Genomic DNA, 17,503 nt, shown 5'->3' on the forward strand with positions numbered 1-17,503 from the left:
CTGCTTCTCCCTCTGCCCCGCCCCCCTCTCTCATGAATAAATAAATAAAATCTTAAAAAAAAAAAGGCAGCCACCCAAACGACTGGAACAAGCTCCGTGCACAGAGAGGACAACTCGCTACTATGGGTGCAGAAAAAAAGCAAGATATATAGGAGTATGCTACCTTTGGGGGGCGTGGAGAATGTATTTGCATACACTTGTTCATGAATGAAATAACTCTGGTTAGTGAGGGGCTGGGGGGCTGGCACCAAAGGAGACGCCTCCCTTCTTGTACCTTTTGAATTTTTATATTCTGAAAATGTCCTACTTCAAAATAAGTATAATTAAAAGACATAAAGGATAGTCTCCACACCATCCCAGGCAATTGCTGTTATATTTTCAATTGATATTAGGAACCCGAATCTTTACACGGAATCCCCGATATGAAAAGTTGGTTCAGGGGCGCCTGGCTGGCTCGGTGGGTTGGAGCCTGCGACTCTTGACCTCAGGGTGGTGGGTTTGAGCCCCACGCTGGATGTAGAGAAGACTTAAAAAAAGAAGTTAAAATAAATAAAATAGATAAAATAAATAAAATAAAATTTGGCTAGACTTTTTTTTTTTTTTTTTTTAATGTGTAGGTTTAAAAAGTTATGCAAGTCCAACAAAATACCTCTAAGGACTGGTTTCAGCCTGCAGGACCAACTTCCGCCAACTTTGTTTCCTGAATCTTTCATCACAGTGGCCTTGCATTTAGATATACAGACATTTACGGGGCTTTTATTCAACCCAGGCCAACCGTAACAACCCCCCAGGGCTGGACCAGAATGTGCTTATATAACCACATGTGCGTCAGGCTGGGGATGGATGAACGTGCGCACATTGACACTCGGGGGAGGTTTGCAGGGAGTAGTGGGTGCAGCTGCTTGCATCCTACTGGGGGTTGAATCTTTCTTGGGGTGTCTTCTAGGCCAATTTGACTTCAATCATATTTCAAATCTCTCTCTCTCTCTCTCCATATATATATGATGTATGTATATATGATCTTTTATATGTAAATATGTTACATATATTATTATATTATATAGGTAATAAAGTCATTTGAAATATTTCCCCTTCATTTTGCTTTGACATCACTTGGCCCTGAGGAATCTGCTGAAGCTCATGATTAACTGTGATTTCTCAGTACCTTGGGAATTCTTGCAAAATGAGAAAAACCAAACCTACAGATAGCTTCTGGACGCGACAAAGTGTTCAGCAATGCCGCGCTGAAGTACCAATGCAGAGCCATAGGGTGTCATGTATCACCGACTCCGCTCTATTAATTTGGGTTTTGCCATTTGCTTCTGATGTCCGGGAGGGGGGCCAAAACCCAACATGCCTCCTTTGGTTCGCAACGCGGTGCAAAAATGCACAGTTGCCGACATTTAAACATCAGGATGTTCCCAACTGTAATCTGTCTTTCCAGCTTCTCGTGGAAGACACAGCCTGATCCGACCTGCGCTTGGAGATTCCCACTTGGCAGCAGTGGCTGGAGGGGCAGGGCCATGTCCTGCCTGGTTTGAGGCTTCATGGGAGGGAATGGGAGACAGGGACACCCACCTCCTGTCTCACACCTGCATCTGCCTTCGGGGCCACGGTTATGAGGCAGACCCTGGACGGCCGCTGCCCAGGATCGATGGGGCCTGGTTTACACAGGAAAGACCCCAGGCCTGTCATCCCGACTCTGCCCACAGCGACGGGGAAAGGCTCAGTTAAGGAAAAGCTTGGTTGTGTTTTGTGACCCCCTCCCAAAAAGGCATTGACAGCAACTGCCCGTGGAGAAGATCGAATCCTTCGACAGTGCCCACCTGCCCAAAGACAGGCAGGAGAAGATGTCTGAGAGGCAAGACACTCGGGAAAAAAAAATAATAACTGGGACACAGATACATGGAGCAAAAGCAGATGAGGGAAAATAGGAAGAATCGATGGATCTTCATAAGGAGTATTTGAGTTCGTTGTACTCTTAAAATTTTTTTTTATTTATTCATTTGATAGAGAGAGTGCGAGACAGCACAATCCTGGGGGAGAGGCCGAGGGAGAGGGAGACGCCCACTCCCCCCACTGCCCCAGCAGGGAGCCCGATGTGGGGCTCGACCCCAGGACCCCGGGATCATGACCCGAGCCCAAGGCAGACGCTTCATCCGCTGAGCCACCCGGGCGCCCCTCGTTGTGCTCTCTATGTAACTTTCCTGGCGTGATAAAAATTCAAGATCAAAGTTGGCGAAGATAAATAAAAATTCTTAAATTGAGGTTAACACCAAAGAGGCAACTGCAGGGGGAAAAAAAAAAAGGCAAAAGTAGGGGAAAAAAAAGTAAATTCGGAATTGAATAAGTTGTTACAGGAGCAGAATTGGATTGGACTTCGAAAATTGTGTATTGAGGTATTTGGCACGTAGTACATATGAGATATTATATGTGAAAAATAAATAAATATCATATATGCTTCTTTCTTCAGAGATAAAAGCTCGCGTTCTTTATTCGCCCTCCCACGAGGTCTTCCTTTCCTTCGCTTGGGTGGGTTGCCTCCTCCGCGCTCCCCGGGTGCCCAGCCCTGCCCGGTGGGGTGGGGGTGGGGGTCCCCGGGGCTCTGAGGCTGGCGCTGGGGCTGACAGGCTCCCTCCTGGCTGCAGAGGCAGGGCCATGAGTCTGCAGATCCAAGAGCTTGGCCGGCACCCGTGGCTGTGGGGAGGCAGTGACCCAGCAGCTGCTGGCAGCAGGGCCCCTGCCTTCCTAGCATTTCCACTCTACCCCCCCTGCCCCTCCGAGTCTAAGAAGGTGGGGCCGCACCCCTGCACGTCCCTGGGTCACCTACCAACCATGGCTGACTGTCTCACTCTATGTCCAACCAACGATGCTCTACTCGGCTGCAGGTCTCACCTCCTGCTAGGCAGGCGTCGCTCTTCCCAGTGGGGGCAAGGGTGGCAAAGAGGGGCTGTTGCTTGGTCTCGAGGCACACGGTTCTCTCAGGGTCGAAGTTGGGGTGTCAAGCCAGGTCATCGGGCTCCACGCCTATGTGTATGCTTATGGGGGAGAGGGGTGACCAAAGGACAACAGGACCCCTGCATAAATTTGAGGGTCCTGAGAACAGACAGCAGGTTAGAAAAGAGGCTTATACCACAAAGAATATTTCTAGAAGCAACCACCTCTCCCCCACTGCCCCCACCCTGGCCTGGCCTCCATTGTCCCCGTCTGGGACCCCATAGCGGCTGCTCCCCACGCCCCTGGTCCCGTGCCTGCCCTGGGTCTGTTCCCCACCTGCCCGCAGCCAGAAGGAGACTGTGTGCGACCCCCTGAGTCAGGTCAGGGCCCTCCTGGCTCAGAGCCCTCCCCTGGCTGCACCTCTCTCCTAGTCCAAGTCCACACCGTGCCCTGCGACCCCTAAGTCACTCCTCTGTCTGGTCTCTGGTTTTCTCTGACGTCATCATCTCCTCCCCTTCAACCCCTCACTCACTTGCTCACTCAGCTCCAGCCACACTGACCTCCCTCTTGGTCCTCCGGCACCGCGGGCGCCCTTCCAGCCCCCGGACATTTGCACCTGCGGTTCCTTCTCGTAGGGTGCACTTGGGTCCCTCCCTCAGCTCCGTTCTTCGGGGCTTTGCTCAAACATCACCTTCTTGGTGAGGCCATCGGTTTTAAAACTACATCTTCCACCTGGAGACCCTGCCCCATGCTATCACCTCCTGACCTGTGTATAATTACACACTTACTGGTTATATTCATTGTCTCTTTCACCTCTGGAACATCAGCTCTGGGAGGGAGGGACCTTGGTTGTCCTGTTCCCTCTGTGTCCCCAGCGCCAAGCACAGGGTCCCGGCACATAGCAGGCGCCCAAGAAATATTTGTTGAGTGACTGAATGAAAACCATTCTTGAGAGTTACCATACCCTGGGCCTGGTAACAAGATGACTCAAGTACCCTACTCTCCTCAAGTAGATCACACTTTGGACGCACACGTAGGCCCACAGGTGGAGAGGGAAGGAACTTGGAACCAGAGAGCCTGGCTTCACATCCTAGTTCCACTCCTTTTCCACTATGTGACTTCAGGCAAGGCAATCTCCCTCTCTGGGCCTCAGTCTCCCCATCTGTAAATTAGGCTAAGAATAGCCCTCACCCTGTGGGGCTGCCCTTTGGATTCAATGGGGTTGTTGTGTGGGATGCTGGCAGCGTGACTAATTCTGAAAGCTGGTTCCCTTCCTGGAAGGGGGTGGGGTGGAAGGGGCAGGACCGTGTATTTTCCAACAGCCAACAATGGAACTCTTGTAGGCAGGGGCCCTCAGGCGTGGCAAACACAGCCACCCCTGTGGGTTCCAGATAAAATTTTCAGGCCTCAGAGGGGACGCTTTCCAGGGCATTTACATTCTTTGAAGACTGTTGCAATAAGAAATACTGGTTTCAGAATGTGAGCCCACTGGGGTGGGCTCCTATTTTACCCTTCTCCCTATAATGAGCAGCTGTGAAGGTTGGGGATTGGGGTGGGGGGTTCCCTGCCACCTACAGCTCCTGAGGGCAGGACCAGATAGGCTAAGATAATCTTTGGAACACAAGGATTGGTTCAGTGGGGTCCAATAGAAGTGAGGCCCAGAATTTTGCTTAGTAATTAAGGGAAGAAAAGATTTGGGGTTTGCTTTGATTAGTCCGAAATGCACATTTGGGACCTGGAAATTGCAATCATTTTGCCACCACAGGAAGAGCCAACCTGAGGCCAAAGCTAACCCTATAGAGGACCACAAACCAAGAGAAAGGCTGGGAAACAGAATCTGCACCCTGATCAAATCATGCCTGATCTCCCTCTGGAGTTTTCAGTCATGAATCTAAAAATTTGACTTGTTCGAGTTAATTTTACTGGGGTTTTCAGTCTTTTGTAGATAATAACAACCAAAATAGTACACAGAGAAATTGTGCAGACCCAGAATCACACTGCACTTTCACTGGGATATGTCACAGGACTTTTACTTAGTTTGAGCCAAAACATTTCTTTTAGCTTTAATCAGTCCAAATATCTTTCTAGAAGCCAATAAGTGCTTACTTTGGCCGGGTCAGGTATTTCTCTGTGTGGACAAATCTTTGCCCCATTCGGCCAGATAGACATCTTTGAGAAAGACCTGTCCTCCTTCATAAGGTCCACCTTGTAAAAGGGCAGAGCCACGGGACTTGGCAAAGACAGAAGCGTAGGTGCCTGGGAGCTCAACAGTCCTCCCATCAAAGGTGGCGATGTGCTAGTGCACAGACCCCTGGCAGGTGCCTGAGAAGAGTGGGTGGCACCTGGAGATGCCCTCAGGGTCCCATACTTCCCCCAGAGCCTGCAGGAGCAGTTGAGTATTGCGTGGCATGGTTGGGCTATGACGGAATTGTTCACAATGCTCCCCGGCCCAAAGAGCCTTCCTGGCCAGGAGGTCCCTGCCACCCAAGGAACATCCACAGTGGATGCGGGGCATGCCGTCAGTGCCCCTGAGCATGAGGCCCATGTCACACGGGCTGCCTCCTGGCATGGTGTCAGGCAGCTGTCAGGCAGGGCAGTCTCAGTGCAGGAGCTGAGACGTATGAGGAGCTGCAGAGCTCATAATGGCTGTTGGGGGGACAGGCCAGCTCTCTGAAGGAACACAGATGGGGGTTGATAATAAGTCGAGCATTACTGTTCTAGAATGTTTCCAACCAGAAGAGGACTAAGGGAGCAGAGGGCAGGGTGAGGAAGCCAAGGATGGGTCATAAGGGCAAAGTGGGGAATGTGGAGGTATCATCAGGAAGTATTGTGATATTGATGGTGGTGGTGGTGGTGGTGGTGATGACAATGACAATGATGGTGATGAGGATGATTGTGGTGATGGTGATGATTGTGGTGACGGTGGTGAGGGTGATGGTGGTGATGATGGTGATGATGGTGACGATGGTGGTCGTGATGATGGTGGCAGTGATGGTGGTGATGGGGTGGTGGTGATGGTGGTGATGATGGTGATGGTGATGGTGGTGATGATGGTGATGGTGACTGGTGGTGATGGTGGTGAGGGTGATGGTGGTGATGGGGTGGTGGTGATGGTGGTGGTGGTGGTGGTGATGGTGGTGATGATGGTGATGGCGGTGATGATGGTGATGGCGGTGATGGTGGTGATGGTGGTGATGGTGGTGAGGGTGATGATGGTGACAGTCATATGGTGATGATGGTGGTGATGATGGTGGTGATGGTGATGACGGTGGTGGTGGTGATGATGATAACGGTGATAAGGATTGTCCTAGATAAGATTTCCCGAGCACTCTCTGTATGCTGGGTCCTGCTCTATGCTCCTTCTAGGTGTTATCTCTTATAATGCTTAGTAATTTTCTTCCTGACTTCACTGAAGAAAACTGAGTTAGCCAGAACCTGTACAAGGTCATTATCATTCATCAGTGAAAAGAATGACCCATAATTGAGCAGTTCCCAGGAGCTTGCTTTTCACCCGCCGTCTTGTTTATGCCTCACAACAATCTCTCGAGATAGAGACTTTCATCACCCCTTTTACAGATAAGGAAACGGGTCCAGAGACATTCAGCGACTTGCCCAAAATCATGCAACTACTGAGAGACAGAGTTGGGACTTGGAATAAAGTTGTTGGCCCCCCTGAGCCCACATTCCCAATCCCCTCATGCAGGACACGATGCCCACCACCCCACCCCACCCCCGGCCCACATCAGCCATTTGCATGCCTGGCCTCACTGGCATGTGGGTTTCTGAGACTTGAAAGAGCGGCCAGTAGCAGGAAAATGGTTGGAGAGTTGGGACCTTATACCCTTCAGGATCCAAAGTGTCTGAAGAGGCTCAGGGCAGCAGACAGGGCTCAGAAATGGGTGCCAGTCTACGTGAGCATTCAAGGACTCAGCCAAGGGCTTGGGCTTCGTCGTCCTAAAGGCAGCAGGGATCAAAGCAACACACATCCCGCTGACTCTGTGGGTGATGTTGCACTAGTTCCCTAACATCTCTGTGCCTCAGTCTCCTCACCCAGAAGACAAACGTTATCGGGATTGAATGAGCTAATGCATATGGTAGAGTGACCTACAGCCACCAAAGGCCCATGTGCTTCCCCATCCCAGGCCTCTTGGAAATAAGTGGGTCCGTAACTAGCTCTGGCCAAAGTCCTAGGAGCCATGAGTGTGACTTCCAAGGTGAAGGACTGGAGGGTGGGGTGCACATATCTCCAAGGTGCCATCACAGGATGGAGGTGAACTTGAATGATGCCCTGCCTGCTGCGGAGTTCGTAGAAGGGAGAACAATCTTCGGCCACGCTGGGGATGTCAGGTTGCTTTGTTACCGCAGCGTGACCTAGACTATCCTGGCCGGTTGATGGTACCCAAGGCCAGCTCATTATTACCGAGGTATTTTAAGCAGGGAAGGCCCTCAGGGGGGCAATTATCCAGCAGGACACACAGTGATTCAACTTGGGTGGCGTTGGCCTAGGAAGACATCCTGGAGGTGGCACTGGGTCAGCCAGTGAGGTCGGGCTGAGAAAGGACCCCCATGGCGACACTGCTCACTGCAGGCGACCAGAGCTGCACAAGGAGGCTGTGTCACTGGTATTCCTGGGCGTGGCCCCTCAGCGTGGCACACAGAGTCCCTTGCAAGCCCCCTGTGGCACAGAGGTCATGGACACAGCTCTCCCCGTGGACCAGAGGCTCCATGTTCTCATTGAAGACCCTGTCGTGGGTGCCTGGAGGTCTCCAGAAGGTCCGATATAGGGCTGCCTTGTCCAGTGGGCACAGGGCTAAGCCCGTGGTTGAGCCACGGGCATCAGAGAAGCAGGTGCCACTGGAGCCGGTGGAATCACCCAAGACATCCAAGTGGACCCGAGGCCTCCGAGGTGCTAGTGTAGATCGGAGAGGCCAGAGGTCACCTGGACCGTGATGGCTGAGGATGTGGGGAAGGCCCAGAGCATGACCCCAGCCAGAGGCAAGGGCAGGCCGATCTGCGACCCAGGGGGCCCCTGGCTTCCGCCCCATGATCCAGTCTCCACCAGATCCCATCCCTCCCTCCATCAAACCCTTCTGTGGCTCCCTGGTACCCGCAGATAAAATCCAAAGTCCTCCTCCCCGTGGCCTGCGCAGCCCTCGGAGGCCGACATGTCACCTCGCTGTCCTCGCTGTCCTCATCTCCGCCCACTCAGCCCCCCCCCCTCCCCGCGCTGGCTCTGCTCCAGCCACACCCCAGGCCCCATTCCAACCTCTGGCCCTTGACACCAGCTGTTCCTTCTGCCTGGACGCTCTTCCCTTATGTGTCTACACCACTCCCTCTCTCCCCTCCTTCGGGTCTCTGCCCCAGCGCTTCCCGGCCTCCCTGCCTCCACTGCCCTCTCTGGCCTCTTTCCCTGCCTTGTTTTTCTCCAGAACGAACTGCATGCATCACCCCTGACATTTTAGAGGCTTGCTTGGGTATTGGTTTATTGTCTTTCTCCCAGAGATTTTTGTCTATTTTTTTTTTCTGCTAAAAGAAACAAAGTCCCTGCCCTTGGAGAACCCCTACGATGGCAAGAGGAAGACCAACAGGAAACAAAGATGTGATGAATAGAAAAGGTGATTTAAGATACTGACAAATACGTCAAAGGAAAGAAAATGGGAGATTATAATAGAGAGAGAGAGAGAGAGACTGAAGGGGACTCCTTGCAGGGGGGTGGTCAGGGAGGGCTTCCCAGAGGAAGTGACATTTGAGCTGACGCGTGAAGGAGGAGTCAGCATCAGCTATGTGAGCCTCTCGAGGAAGCCTGTTTCAGGCAGAGGGAACAGCCTGTGCAAAGGCCCTGAGGTGGGGGAGCCTGCCTGGGGTTTTGGGAGAACAGCAGAGAGGTCAGTCAATGTGGCCGGAACAGAGTGAGGGAGGGGATAAGGAAGAGAACATGAGGCCAGAGACGCCAGTTTGGTGGGGGTCACACAGGCCACAGTTTTAGTCCGAGTGAGATGGAACCATGAGAGGGCTTTAAAATAGGACCTACGTGACCTGATTCAGGGTGTTTTAAATATTGCACCGGGGCCTGCTGTGGGGTGCGGGGCGCTGCTGCAAACTTATATGTATTATTTATTTATCAAATCCTTTTACGCCCTAAATGCCTTGTCCGGGGCAGCTTGCATCTTAGTCCTCACACCCAGGTAGGCACCTGTGACATATTAAGAAGTGTGTACATATATATTTTGTCTATGCCCCATGCCTGGCACATGGCTCCTAAAGCCCCTGGAACTTCCTGAGCAATGGGGTGCTAGGGATATCTCTTATTCTGATGTCTGGTCCTTGACCCCAGTTCCTGGCACAGGGCTCCTAAATCTCTTGGGATTTCCTGGGTGCTAGGAGCATCCTTTTTGCTCGGTGGGCGCCAGCATGGCTCTGGTCACCAGATGCCAAATTATAACCAGAAGCTTGGGACTTCCATTCCCACCTCCACCTCTGGGGAAGGGACGGAGGCTGGAAAATGAGTGACGGACCGACCAAGCCTACATGCTGAAGCCTCCACAAAAATCCCTCAAGTATGGGGTTTGCAGTTTCCAGGTTGGTGAACACATCCAACGGGTAAGGAGGGTGACACCTCCCCTCCCCGCCACTCCCCGGGGACAGAAGCTCCTGTGTCCAGGACCCCTGCGGCCCTGGCCCTAGGTACTTCTCCACCTGGCCATTCACCTGTATCCTTTGTGATAGACTTTATAATAAAGTAGTAAGAAGGGGCGCCTGGGTGGCTCAGCGGTTGAGCGCCTGCCTTTAGCTCAGGGCCTGATCCCGGGGACCTGGGATCGAGTCCTGCATCGGGTTCCCTGCAGGGACCCTGCTTCTCCCTCTGCCTGGGTCTCTGCCTCTCTCTCTGTGTCTCTCATGAATCCATAAATAAAATCTTTAAAAATAAAAATAAAAATAAATAAATAAACTAGTAAATGTGTTTCCCTGAGTTCCGCGAGCCATTAGAGCAAATTAGCGAACCCGAGGAGGGGCTTGCGGGGACCCTCCGTTTGTAGCCAAGTCGGACAGAAGTCGTAGGTGCCACGGTGACCCACTACTTGCAGCTGGCGCCTGAAGGGGACAGGACAGTGTGGGACTGAGCCCTTAACCTGTGGGCCCGATGCTGTCTTCAGGTGGGCTGTGTCCGAACTAAATTGAATTGTCGGATCACCCGCCGGTGTCCACAGAGAACTGGAGAATTGCTTGGTGTGGAAAACCCACGCGTCCGGCCACAGAGGTGTTCTGTGCGAGCAGAGAACAGTGCCACGTGGTCCTCACAGGAGCATTACCCCCCAAGCCACAGATGGGGAAACCAAGGCACGCAGATGTCAAGCCTCTAGGCCAAAGGCAACAGCTAGTGGATGGCACAGCGGGATTCGAACCCAGGCCTCCAGGCCCCGCGCCACCGGCTTCATTCCTTCCCCACTTGCTTGTTAGAGCATCGACTAACACCGTTGGGTGGGCCCAGCGTCCATCCCCGCCAACTTGTGGGGCCCCGAACGAGAGTCTAAATGGAGGCCCACATCCCGTGCCTTCCAGCTGCCAACCTGGTAAATGAATCATGTTCTATCCTCCTGCCCTGGCACGCAGACCTTCCTAACGCCCTGGAGGCCAGGTGGACCTCAGAGTTCCTGGGCAGGACGTGGTGCTCAGGAGAGGCCACCCAGGCTCACGTCCTGTCTTCCCAGGCCTGGCTGCGGCCCACCCGCGGGAGGTCTCGCATCCCCATACCCTCCGTACTCCTCGGCCTACGTTGGTCTCCCCGCCGCCTGCAATGGGGCCTGGTCAGAGTCTGTGTCCCTGAGGATGGACCGGGGACGAGGTCACTGCAGACCCTGCCATGAGCTCTGAGGCCCTTGGGCGGGGAATTCTGGCTCCCAGAGCAGGTGTTGGCAGGAAGTTGGCAGGCACCACCTTCCCAGAGGTCCCGGGACTCCCCGGCGGCCAGGCTCCGCAGCCCAAGGCGCGGGCGGGGACCCTGTGCCGGTTCCAAGGGTGGCAGCACCCTGGCAGCTCCCTCTCCGAAGTGAAGGCCCCTGGGCTTCATCAGCCTATTGGTATTTTTGCTCACTAGTCATCAGGGGTCTCTGAGACCGGAGACTAGAGTTGGGTTGTGCCTACCTGGATCACCCCAAACTGTCCCTCCGGCAGCGACAGGTGCCATCCTGGCACGTCCACCCCCATCCGTGGCCCAGATAGCATCTGCTCCCCCACCTTGAGGTTGTGCAGGTGGGGGTCTCCAGAGAGCCACAGCATCCCCTAGTGCATGGGGTGGCAACCCCAAACACCCCTGCATGGCCAGCAGAGCTCTCAGGGCCTGCAGGCACAAGGGTGGCGCCCAAACGGGTACGCAGGCCTGCGGCACAAGTAATTCTGGTCACAGGTGGCCATGGGGCAGCACCCTGGTGCCTGAGAGGTAGCGGTCCTGCAGGTGGCAGCTGCAGCCAGCGGGCGGCCCCCAGAGGCCCGCCGCCAGGGCATCCAGAAGCAGCCCGCTGTGTGCTGGCGGGTGCAGGGCGTGGAGTGATGCTGGCACAGGTGGCTGGGGGAGGGCACAGAAGTCACAGTAGCTGGTGGCTGGACATGCCACACCTGGGGGAAGGGACAGATGGACCCGGGCCACCCCCTCAAGCCCTTGATTCCTCAACCAGCGCGAGAAGAACCTGGGATGGTTGCAGGTTAGTGCTTTCCCTCCATGTGGTTTATGAATATCGTGGCCACAGGCTACTGAAAAATTGTGGCCCATCGGGGCACCTCGTGTCTCAACCGGTCAAGCATCTGCCTTTGGCTCAGGTCATGGTCCCAGGTCCTGGGATCGAGCCCCACACCGGGCCCCTGCCTAGCGGGGAGCCTGCTCCTCCCTCTCCCTCTGCCGCTCCCCCTGCTTGTGCTCACTCTATCTCTAAGATAAATAAGTAAAGTCGTTAGAAAAAAAGCTTGTGGCCCATGATGAACAATTAGGACAACTCAGGATCAAGGGACAAGCAGATGGGCCCAGAGAGAGGCTGAAGGAGCCCTGATGCGGGTTTGAGGTTTGGGTCACCATCCCGGGGAGCAGGGCCTGGGGTCTCCCTGGGGATGAGGAGTCCCAATCAGCTGGGGAAGGGGGCATCCTAGCCGCCCCAGGGGTGAGGCCCTCGTCACAAGGCGAAGGGGCATCCGTGGGTACCCCGGGCTGGCTCGCCACTCAGGCAGGTGGATGCCCCCCAGGGTGCAGAGCTGGACACAGGCCCCCAGCACGGCCCAGGCCTACAGGCGGAGATCGAAGACGCAGCCTGCACGTAGGCCGTGGGGTCCTTGCGTGTCAGTGACGCTTGGCGAAGGGTCTGGAACCGTTCGTTCGCCAGAACTCCCCAGAGCTGCTCCATGCGAGGCCTGTCCAGGCAGGGCTCGGGGCCCCCCCGTGTCCCGCTGGCAGCCCAGGGGACCACAGGGACTCAGCACGACACCTCTGGGCATCTCAGGTGAGGCTTTCTGAGTAGGGGAAAGGACAACTCGTCTGCTGGACAGGGAGGCAGAGAACAACACAAGGAGTCACAGAGTCCGCCCAGAGGTGGCATTAAAACAGATGGCAGGGCAGCGGGGGGCTCAGCGGTTTAGCGCCGCCTTCAGCCCAGGGCGTGACCCCGGGGTCCCAGGATCGAGTCCCACATCGGGGTCCCTGCATGGAGCCTGCTTCTCCCTCTGCCTATGTCTCTGCCTCTGTGTGTGTGTGTGTCTCTCATGAATAAATAAATAAAATCTTTAAAAAAAATAACACAGACGGCAGTCAGCAGGACACCAGCTTCATATAGGTGGGAGCCTGCCCAGCGGGAGCCTGGGAGGAGAATCTGGAAGTGTCCTCCACGCTGCGTTTTGGAACATGGGAGGAGGTTGGGGACACTCGGGAGTACAGAGCGTTAGTCAATGACCCACCACCGACGGAGGGATTCCCACAGAGTCCAGTGGTGACACTTGCACCCTCGTGGCCTGTGCCATGTACCCGCGGGGCCAAGCAGAGGATGCGGCCACTGGCCCAGGGAGACACAGATCACCGACATGGCTGGATCCCCATGGATCTGGGTTGATTCTGCTGTGGCGGGGGGCACGGGCCCCTGCGGACCCTGCAGGAGCGAGGACCACCACCCCACTGACACAGCCTGCCCCTGGTCACTGGGCAGCCGCAGCCATCCCCGCCAGCCTTGCTCTTCTTCTCCAAGGTAACGTGGACCTCTAGCATCACTGGGGTCACCCCTGAAGCTCCCGCGGGGCCCCCGGGGGTGACCCCCGCCTTAGGGCTGCAGCAGGGTGAGGCTGGGGCTGTGGGTGAGGTCCAAGCAGGGCCACTGGCCCCCTTCAGGCCACAGTGGGAGCAGAGGCCGTCCTGGTCCCCAAGCCTGGCCCCCCTGCCAGCTGACAGGGAGGGCTACCCCCTGGGCGTCCACCCAAGGAGCGGACAGAGAAAAGGAAGGTTCAGGAGAACAGGACCGTGTTTGGTCCAACACCACCGGGCCCATAGTAGGTGTTCAAATGTCCAGATGGGACGTAGTTTTGAAGGAAGGGGCAAGACCAAACCGTCACAGAGACCCTTGCGGCCTCGCCCTGCTCAGCACTCTTCCCCCTTTCCCTGGATCTCCTCGGGGAGCCGTCCGTCGTCTTCCTCCGGGCACTTCCCACGCAGTTCACCCCACCCAGCTTTCCGCACCCACCTGGGCCCGGCACCCAGCCTGGGTGACTGGGTCAGAGGTGGCCACGCGGCTCGAGCGGAGCCAGTGAGCGCAGCCCCAGGACCTTGCAGGAAGAGGTGCTCTGCCGGAGGCGCTTGCTAAGCTGGCCACCGCCGTCCCTGTGGGGCCGTCCCTGTGGGGCCGTCCCTGTGGGGCCGTCCCTGTGGGGCAGCCCGTGCCTGGAAGGGAAGCCACCACGGAGGAGAGGAGAGCCCAGAAGCGGGCACAGGTCCCGGACATGTTGTTTGAGCGCTTGGATCCAGCTGTGCCTGAAGCCAGAGACCCGTAGACCCTTTTTGTTTGTTTGTTTTCAATTATGTGAACCAATAAATGCCTTTCTTAAGCTGGTGTGACAGGCGTTTCTGTTATTTTAAACTGAATGTGTCTGATGGATGTAGACAGAGAAGGGAGCATAATCAGAATAAGGGTAAAATGAGGAAACATTGGAGGAAAAGGCAATTATCCCCCCTCCCCCCCGTGGGGCTGGGATTCCTAGGACTCACATGTCCCCCGGGGCGGCATGCTTAGCTGAACACGCCTGGGCTGTCCCTGGAGGCCGACCCGGTTCTCATGAACCCGGATAGTATCCAGTTCGGGGGTGAGCCTGATGGGGCTGCTGGACCTGTTGCTTTTCACCCGCTTTCTACCCTGGAAAAGGGGACAAGGAGCCAGAGCAGCACGGGACCTGGCAGAGACGGACACACAGGTGCTTGAGCCATCAGGGTGGTGCAGGAGCCGAGATGCCCGAAGGGAGCGGGTGGCGCACAAGGATGCCCCCGGGACCCCACGCTTCGGCCCAGGTTGGGGGGTGCTCACGGTGTTGGGGGGCAACAGCAGAACGGCGCCCGGCGCTCCCCAGCCCGGAAGGTCTCCCCCAGCCACGTGGCACCTGCCCTTGCTCCCGGGGAGCTGCCACACCGGACAGGGACGACGTTCAGCGACGCAGAGGCCGAAGCCCATGCCACACCGCAGCCCTCCCCGCGCAGTCAGGCCGCCGTCGGGGGGCGAGGAGGGGAGCAGGCTCGATGTGGGGCCGGGGTTCGGGAGAGCCTGAGCGGCTGCTGTACCCAGGCTCCGGGCCCTGCCCTTCCCTGTGCCCTCCCACCACCTGTACCCCCGGCATCTACCTCGACCGACCGAGCCCCCCGTCACCCTGGCTGCGGGGCTTAGGGATTCACTGCCCACCCACGCTGTAGAGGCTGCCCCCCGCCCCCAGGGGTCCCCTCAGCAGGTGCGGCCCAGCACATAGCAGCAGGACCGCTGGGTGGTGACGGCAGCGCCACCAGCGGTGCTGTGATGGGGGTCACCTGACGCCTGCCTCTTGGGACCCCACACCAGGCTCCAGCATGCTCGGGACAAGCTTGCGGGCTACAGCTGACGGCGCCGGCCGCCTCCTCTATCGCACAGCTCACAGCCCAGGGCGCTCAGCTCGGGGCCCCGAGGGGCAGGATGGGTCCTGTGGGGGGGGTGGCAGCCAGAGCAGGCGGGGACCCGCAGGCCTCACCGCCGACCCGGCAGCTGGTGTCCCACATGCCGTCCTCACGGCACAGAGGCACCTCCTCACATGGGCAGCTTGCCTCACAGGAATTAGCATGTGACTCCCTGTGGCCACTTTCAGGACACAGTCGTTCTGGGGCCAGGAGAGAGAGAGAGAGAGAGAGAGAGAGAGAGAGAGAGAGAGAGAGAGAGAAATCCACACCAAGCATTGGATTCAAGACCACACTCTCACCCCTCACCCTGACCCAGGTCCAGATCATGACCTGTCAGAGCCCCAGCACTGTGTTTTTCTTAGAACCTCCCCTCAACACACACACACACACACACACACACACACACACACACACACACACACAGTAGGATCTGTTCTCAGACCCCAAAGCAGGAACAGATGTTTCTGAGCAGTTCACAGCCTGTGCAACTGTACACAGTGGTCTTGGTGCAGATCCCACCCTCCTCTTTACTGGGTCTCCCTCCAACTCACCACTGAAGCCTGGATGTCCCCCCCACAGGGCCATCAAGAGTTTGACAGGCTCAGGCCAAGGCGGCCAGAGCCTGACAGCCAAGCCCTCACGGCTGCACACGGCTCCGCGCACAGCTGTCCATGGGTGGGCCCACAGGGAGGGGCCGGGCACAGGCTGCAGAGGGGCCCGTCAGTCTGGGAGCTGCCCGCAGGCCTCGGGGCCCGCATACCGGGCCCTCCTCTGGCCTGGGCCGCTGGACCATTCTGAGCTGCAGGGCCCTGCCTCCTGCCAGCTGACCTGGAGCAGCCCAGGCCCCAGCTGGCATGTTCCCAGGCGTGTCAGGGCCTCAGGGCCACACATATCCCAGCGACAGCCACCTCAGCGTCCAGCGCCATGAGTTGAGGTGCACACCCTGGATCCCCGGCTCAAGGCCTGTGTCCACGGCCAGGTGGGAGACTGAGTACCTGCGGACAGCACAGCCTCAGGGATGGAGGGGGCAAAGGAAGCAGGTGCACATCCAGCTGTGGGGACAGGACACAGCCCTGGAGTCGGGGGTGGGGAGGGAGGCTCAGCAGGCTCAGTTCTGGGGGAGGCATTGACTCCATGGGAGGCATTTCTGGTAAAAACCTGTGTCAGGAAGAAGGGGGGTGAGGCTCAGGTGACCGGGGTCACTCTGGAGAGGGACGGGGAAGCAGGTGGCGACGTTTACAGAAGATGTAAAAGAGCTGCCCAAGGGAGAGGAGGAGGGTGTCCCAAGTCAGAGGGGTGGCCCCCAGCGTTTGGGGCAGTGGCAGCTGGACAGGTGGGAGCAAAACCAGGAGCGCAGGGTCCCGGAAGCAGGGAGAGAGTGCTTCACGGAGGAGGGAAGTGTTGGGGTGTCTGAGGCCATGGAGGGCCAAGCAGGATGTGGGCTGAGGATTGGACCTCCGGACTGGGGACCCTTATCCAGGGTGGTTTGGGGGGGGCGCGGCTAAAGGCCTAACCTCAAGGGTTCGCAGAATGAACAGGGAGGGATCGGAGGCAGTGAGCACAGACCCCTGTGCCGTGGGTTGCTGTGCAGGGTCCCTAAGAAAGGGAGCAGAGCTGGGGGAGGGGCATGGGGTCCGGCAGGCTGTTAGAGATGCAACAGATCACAGCCCTGTGGGAACAGGGCGAGAAGGATCCCGCAGGAAGGGGCAGGGCGAGCGTGGACTCGGACCAGCAGGGCTTGAACCTGAGGCAGGGTCCCCAGAGGCTGGCAGAAAGGGGCTGTGGGCCCCGCAGAGTGGTGGCCTGCGGGGGTGGGGGCAGCACCCAGGAGCTTCCATTGCAAGCGAGTTCCCAGGTGTTGCTGATGCAGCCCTCGGGGACCCCGCTTTGAGAACCGTGGATGCAGAGGAGAGAAAGGACAAAGAGTCTCAACAGGAACGATGGTGGGGGCGCTGAGCCTGGGCACGGGCCACCGTCACTGTCACCACAGCTGCCAGGACCCCGAGGGAGCTCCAGAGGTTTGCTGTTGCGTTTCCCAGTGAAAGAGGAGGTGAGACGGGCCAGCCCGAGTGAGGTTCGGGAAAGGAGGTGTCAGTGGTCACGGGGGGAGGGGGCGTTGCAAGGTGGCCCTCGAGGTCGTGATCACAGGTGTGAAGCTGGCCCAGGCGAGTGCCTCAGTGGTGGGGTTCACCTGCTGAGTGGGCAGGAGGCGAGGGTGCAACCGGGAGGAGGGTGCGGCCCGGAGGAGTTACAGACGGACCCTGGAGTCCAGGAGGAAAGGGCAGGGGGCCGCGGCTGTAGGGTCGGTGGCTCTGGTGGGGGGGAGGTTGGATGGCCAGTGGGCTCAGCGGCTGGAGTTGTGGCGGGGAGGCAGCCAGAGACTGGGTTGTGCAGCCAGAAAAGTGGGGG

Source organism: Canis lupus, chromosome 1, assembly GCF_011100685.1.
Source record: "Canis lupus familiaris isolate Mischka breed German Shepherd chromosome 1, alternate assembly UU_Cfam_GSD_1.0, whole genome shotgun sequence".
Classification (NCBI taxonomy): Eukaryota; Metazoa; Chordata; class Mammalia; order Carnivora; family Canidae; genus Canis; species Canis lupus.